Consider the following 7,027-nt stretch of genomic DNA (forward strand, 5'->3'; position numbering starts at 1 on the left):
TGGAATAAGTGCAAAGATGCTTTTATCTCTAAGTATTTTCCTCCCGCTAAGTTTATCTCTCTTAGAAATGATATTATGAATTTTAAGCAACTTGATCATGAACATGTTGCACAAGCTTGGGAGAGGATGAAATTAATGATACGTAATTACCCTACTCATGGTTTGAATTTGTGGATGATTATACAAACTTTTTATGCCGGATTGAATTTTGCTTCTAGAAATCTTTTAGATTCGGCCGCGGGAGGCACTTTTATGGAAATCACTTTAGGGGAAGCTACTAAACTCCTAGATAATATTATGGTTAATTATTCTCAATGGCACACCGAAAGATCTACTAATAAAAAAGTGCATGCGATAGAAGAAATTAATGTTTTGAGTGGAAAGATGGATGAGCTTATGAAATTATTTGCTATTAAAAGTGTTTCTTCTGATCCTAATGATATGCCTTTGTCTACTTTGATTGAGAATAATAATGAATCTTTGGATGTGAATTTTGTTGGTAGGAATAATTTGGTAACAACGCATATAGAGGAAACTTTAATCCTAGGCCTTATCCTAGTAATTCCTCTAATAATTATGGTAATTCCTACAACAATTCTTATGGAAATTTTAATAAGATGTCCTCTGAATTTGAGACTAGTGTTAAAGAATTTATGAATTCGCAAAAGAATTTCAATGCTTTGCTTGAAGAGAAATTGCTTAAAGTTGATGAATTGGCTAGGAACGTTGATAGAATTTCTCTTGATGTTGATTCTTTGAAACTGAGATCTATTCCTCCTAAGCATGATATCAATGAGTCTCTCAAAGCCATGAGAATTTCCATCGATGAGTGCAAAGAAAGAACCGCTAGGATGCGTGCTAAGAAAGATTGCTTTATGAAAGCGTGTTCTTCAAAGTTCTATGAAAATAAAGATGAGGATCTAAAAGTTATTGATGTGTCCCCTATTAAATCTTTGTTTTGCAATATGAATCTTGATAAGGATGGGACTGAATATGATCCACCTTTACCTAGAAGGCGTTCCAAAAATTCGGAGTTTTTAGATCTTGATGCTAAAATTTATAAAAGTGGGATTGAAGAAATCAAAACATTAGATATTAATGAACCCACTATTTTTGATTTCAAGGAATTTAATTATGATAATTGCTTTTTGATAGATTGTATCTCCTTGTTGCAATCCGTGCTAAATTCTCCTCATGCTTATAGTCAAAATAAAGCCTTTACCAAACATATCGTTGATGCTTTGATGCAATCTTATGAAGAAAAGCTTGAGTTGGAAGTTTCTATCCCTAGAAAACTTTATGATGAGTGGGAACCTACTATTAAAATTAAGATTAAAGATCATGAATGCTATGCTTTGTGTGATTTGGGTGCTAGTGTTTCCACGATTCCAAAAACTTTGTGCGATTTGCTAGGTTTCCGTGATTTGGATGATTGCTCTTTAAACTTGCACCTTGCGGATTCCACTGTTAAGAAACCTATGGGAAGAATTAATGATGTTCTTATTTTTGCAAATAGGAACTATGTGCCCGTAGATTTTATTGTTCTTGATATAGATTGCAATCCTTCATGTCCTATTATTCTTGGTAGACCTTTCCTTAGAACGATTGGTGCAATTATTGATATGAAGGAAGGGAATATTAGATTCCAATTTCCATTAAAAAAAAGGCATGGAACACTTCCCTAGAAAGAAAATAAAATTACCATATGAATCTATTATGAGAGCCACTTATGGATTGCCTACCAAAGATGGCAATACCTAGATCTATCCTTGCTTTTATGCCTAGCTGGGGGTGTTAAACGATAGAGCTTGTTGGGAGGCAACCCAATTTTATTTTTAGTTTTTAGTTTTTTGCTTCTGATTAGGAATAAATATTTGTTCTAGCCTCTGGTTAGATGTGTTTTTATGTTTTAATTAGTGTTTGTGCCAAGTTAAACCTATAGGATCTTCTTGGATGATAGTTATTTGATCTTGCTGTAATTTCCAGAAACTTTCTGTTCACACAAATAATTGTTAAAAATCACCAGAACGTGATAAAATATTGATTCCAATTGCTGCTGATCAATAAAGAAATTGTCTAGGTCTTCCTATTTTGTATGATTTTTTGGAGTTCCAGAAGTTTGCGTTAGTTACAGATTACTACAGACTGTTCTGTTTTTGACAGATTCTGTTTTTCGTGTGTTGTTTGCTTATTTTGATGAATCTATGGCTAGTAAAAGAGTTTATAAACCATAGAGAAGTTGGAATACAGTAGGTTTAACACCAATATAAATAAAGAATGAGTTCATTACAGTACCATGAAGTGGTCTTTTGTTTTCTTTCGCCAACGGAGCTCACGAGATTTTCTGCTGAGTTTTGTGTTGTGAAGTTTTCAAGTTTTGGGTGAAAGATTTGATGGATTATGGAACAAGGAGTGGCAAGCGTCTAAGCTTGGGGATGCCCATGGCACCCCCAAGATAATCTAAGGACACCAAAAAGCCAAAGCTTGGGGATGCCCCGGAAGGCATCCCCTCTTTCGTCTACTTCCATCGGTAACTTTACTTGGAGCTATATTTTTATTCACCACATGATATGTGTTTTGCTTGGAGCGTCTTGTATGATTTGAGTCGTTACTTTTAGTTTACCACAATCATCCTTGCTGTACACACCTTTTGAGAGAGACACACATGATTCGGAAATTATTAGAATACTCTATGTGCTTCACTTATATCATTTGAGTTATATAGTTTTTGCTCTAGTACTTCACTTATATCTTTTAGAGCACGGTGGAGGATTTGTTTTATAGAAACTATTGATCTCTCATGCTTCACTTAGATTATTTTGAGAGTCTTAAATAGCATGGTAATTTGCTTAAATAATCCTAATATGCTAGGTATTCAAGATTAGTAAAAACTTTCTTATGAGTGTGTTGAATACTAAGAGAAGTTTGATGCTTGATGATTGTTTTGAGACATGGAGGTAGTGATATTAAAGTTGTGCTAGTTGAGTAGTTGTGAATTTGAGAAATACTTGTGTTGAAGTTTGCAAGTCCCGTAGCATGCACATATGGTAAACGTTATGTAACAAATTTGAAACATGAGGTGTTCTTTAATTGTCTTCCTTATGAGTGGCGGTCGGGGACGAGCGATGGTCTTTTCCTACCAATCTATCCCCCTTGGAGCATGCGCGTAGTGCTTGGTTTTTGATGACTTGTAGATTTTTTCAATAAGTATGTGAGTTCTTTATGACTAATGTTGAGTCCATGGATTATACGCACTCTCATCCTTCCATCATTGCTAGCCTCTTCGGTACCGTGCATTGCCCTTCCTCACATTGAGAGTTGGTGCAAACTTCGCCGGTGCATCCAAACCCCGTGATATGATACGCTCTTTCACACATAAACCTCCTTATATCTTCCTCAAAACAGCCACCATACCTACCTATTATGACATTTCCATAGCCATTCCGAGATATATTGCCATGCAACTTTCCACCATTCCGTTTATCATGACACGTTCATCATTGTCATATTGCTTTGCATGATCATGTAGTTGACATAGTATTTGTGGCAAAGCCACCATTCATAATTCTTTCATACATGTCACTCTTGGTTGATTGCATATCCCGGTACACCTCCGGAGGCATTCATATAGAGTCATACTTTGTTCTAGTATCGAGTTGTAATCATTGAGTTGTAAATAAATAGAAGTGTGATGATCATCATTTTCTAGAGCATTGTCCCAAGTGAGGAATAAAAAAAGTGAGAGAAAGGCCATAAAAAAGGAAGAAGGCCCAAAAAAATGAGAGAAACAGAGAGAAGGGACAATGTTACTATCCTTTTACCACACTTGTGCTTTAAAGTAGCACCATAATCTTCATGATAGAGAGTCTCTTGTTTTGTCACTTTCATATACTAGTGGGAATTTTTCATTATAGAACTTGGCTTGTATATTCCAACAATGGGCCTCCTCAAGTGCCCTAGGTCTTCGTGAGCAACCAAGTTCGATGCACACCCACTTAGTTTCTTTTGTTGAACTTTCATATATTTGTAGCTCTAGTGCATCCGTTGCATGGCAATCCCTACTCCTTGCATTAACATCAATCGATGGGCATCTCCATAGCTCATTGATTAGCCTCGTTGATGTGAGACTTTCTCCTTTTTTGTCTTCTCCACATAACCCCCATCATCATATTCTATTCCACCCATAGTGCTATATCCATGGCTCACGCTCATGTATTGCGTGAAGGTTGAAAAAGTTTCAGATTACTAAAGTATGAAACAATTGCTTGGCTTGTCATCGGGGTTGTGCATGATGAGAGCATTCTTGTGTGACGAAAATGGAGCATGACTAAACTATATGATTTTGTAGGGATGAACTTTCTTTGGCCATGTTATTTTGAGAGGACATAATTGCTTAGTTAGTATGCTTGATATTATTTTTATGTCAATATTGAACTTTTATCTTGAATCTTTCGGATCTGAATATTCATACCACAATTAAGAAGAATTACATTGAAATTATGCCAAGTAGCATTCCACATCAAAAATTCTGTTTTTATCATTTACCTACTCGAGGACGAGCAGGAATTAAGCTTGGGGATGCTTGATACGTCTCCAACGTATCTATAATTTTTGATTGCTCCATGCTATATTATCGTCTATTTTGGACATTATTGGGCTTTGTTATTCACTTTTATATTATTTTTGGGACTAACCTATTAACCGGAGGCCCAGCCAGAATTGCTGTTTTTTGCCTATTTCAGAGTTTTGCAGAAAAATAATATCAAACGGAGTCCAAACGGAATGAAACCTTCGGGAACGTGATTTTCGGAACGAACATGATCCAGAGGACTTGGACCCTACGTCAACAAATCAAATAGGAAGCCACGAGGTAGGGGGTGCGCCTACCCCCCAGGCGGGCCCTCCACCCTCATGGACCCCACGTTGCTCCACCGACGTACTCCTTCCTCCTATATATACCTACGTACCCCCAAACGATCAGATACGGAGCCAAATACCTAATTCCACCGCCGCAACCTTCTGTACCCACGAGATCCCATCTTGGGGCCTGTTCCGGAGCTCCGCCGGAGGGGGCATCGATCACGGAGGGCTTCTACATCAACACCATAGCCTCTCCGATGAAGTGTGAGTAGTTTACCTCAGACCTTCGGGGTCCATAGTTATTAGCTAGATGGCTTCCTCTCTCTTTTTGGATCTCAATACAATGTTCTCCCCCTCTCTTGTGGAGATCTATTCGATGTAATCTTCTTTTGCAGTGTGTTTGTTGAGACCGATGAATTGTGGGTTTATGATCAAGTTTATCTATGAACAATATTTGAATCTTCTGAATTCTTTTATGTATGACTGGTTATCTTTGCAAGTCTCTTCGAATTATCAGTTTGGTTTGGCCTACTAGATTGATCTTTCTTGCAATGGGAGAAGTGCTTAACTTTGGGTTCAATCTTGCGGTGTCCTTTCCCAGTGACAGTAGGGGCAGCAAGGCACATATTGTATTGTTGCCATCGAGGATAACAAGATGGTTTTTTTTTATCATATTGCATGAATTTATCCCTCTACATCATGTCATCTTGCTTAAAGCATTACTCTGTTCTTATGAACTTAATACTCTAGATGCATGCTGGATAGCGGTCGATGTGTGGAGTAGTAGTAGTAGATGCAAGCAGGAGTCGTTCTACTTGTCTCGGACGTGATGCCTATATACATGATCATACCTAGATATTCTCATAACTATGCTCAGTTCTGTCAATTGCTCAACAGTAATTTGTTCACCCACCGTAAAATACTTATGCTCTTGAGAGAAGCCACTAGTGAAACCTATGCCCCCCCGGGTCTATTTTCCATCATATTAATCTTCCAACACTTAGTTATTTCCGTTGCCTTTTACTTTACTTTGCATCTTTATCACAAAAATACCAAAAATATTATCTTATCATATCTATCAGATCTCACTCTCGTAAGTGACCGTGTAGGGATTGACAACCCCTTATCGCGTTGGTTGCGAGGATTTATTTGTTTGTGTAGGTGCGAGGGACTCGTGCGTAGCCTCCTACTGGATTGATACCTTGGTTCTCAAAAACTGAGGGAAATACTTACGCAACTTTGCTGCATCACCCTTTCATCTTCAAGGGAAAACCAATGCAGTGCTCAAGAGGTAGCACAAGGATCCTAGCGGTTCTTTCTTTGCACTCATCAATGGAAATTCTCATGGCTTTGAGAGACTCATTGATATAATGCTTAGGTGGAATATATCTAAGTTTTAAAGAATCAACATCAAGGGAAATTCTATCAACGTTCCTAGCCAATTCATCAACTTTAAGCAATTTTTCTTCAAGCAAAGCATTGAAATTCTTTTGCGAATTCATAAATTCCTTAACACTAGTCTCACATTCAGAAGGCATCTTATTAAAGTTTCCATAAGAATTGTTGTAGGAGTTACCATAATTATTAGAGGAATTACTAGGATAAGGCCTAGGATTAAAGTTTCCTCTATATGCGTTGTTACCAAAATTATTCCTACCAACAAAATTCACATCCATAGATTCATTATTATTCTCAATCAAAGTAGACAAAGGCATATCATTAGGATCAGAAGGGAAGAAAAGATGGTCACTCCTTTTAGGAACATGGCGAGCCTTACTTACGACTGTTGCACTTCACTCGCTGCTCGTTCATTCACTTGCTCATGAACTCGCTACTTCGCCAGAAGTGACTAGTCGCGTTATGTAAGCCCACTTAGCTCAGAGGTTAGAGCATCGCATTTGTAATGCGAGGGTCATCGGTTCAAATCCGATAGTCGGCTTTTTTTTTCTCTATCGATGTTCTACGAACAAGAATCTCTTTTTTTCCAAATTAAATGGAGAATCCAGGATCTTTTATGTTTTTTACCTTACAATTTTGCTAGATACAAACACTCTTAGTAGCAAATAATTTCATAAGTTCATCCATCTTTCCACTCAAACCATTAATTTCTTCTATCGCATGCACTTTTTTATTAGTAGATCTTTCAGTGTGCCATTGAGAATAATTA

The 7,027-nt window shown here is 37.3% G+C and overlaps 1 non-coding gene across 1 annotated transcript; it reads left to right on the forward strand.

Annotated features, from left to right (window-relative positions):
• The first annotated feature begins 6,726 nt into the window (after positions 1 to 6,726).
• On the forward strand, positions 6,727 to 6,799 carry TRNAT-UGU (transfer RNA threonine (anticodon UGU)). The gene has a single exon. It is a non-coding gene; the product is annotated as a tRNA-Thr (tRNA).
• The last annotated feature ends 228 nt before the right edge of the window (positions 6,800 to 7,027 follow it).

Source organism: Aegilops tauschii, chromosome 3, assembly GCF_002575655.3.
Source record: "Aegilops tauschii subsp. strangulata cultivar AL8/78 chromosome 3, Aet v6.0, whole genome shotgun sequence".
Taxonomy (NCBI): domain Eukaryota; kingdom Viridiplantae; phylum Streptophyta; class Magnoliopsida; order Poales; family Poaceae; genus Aegilops; species Aegilops tauschii.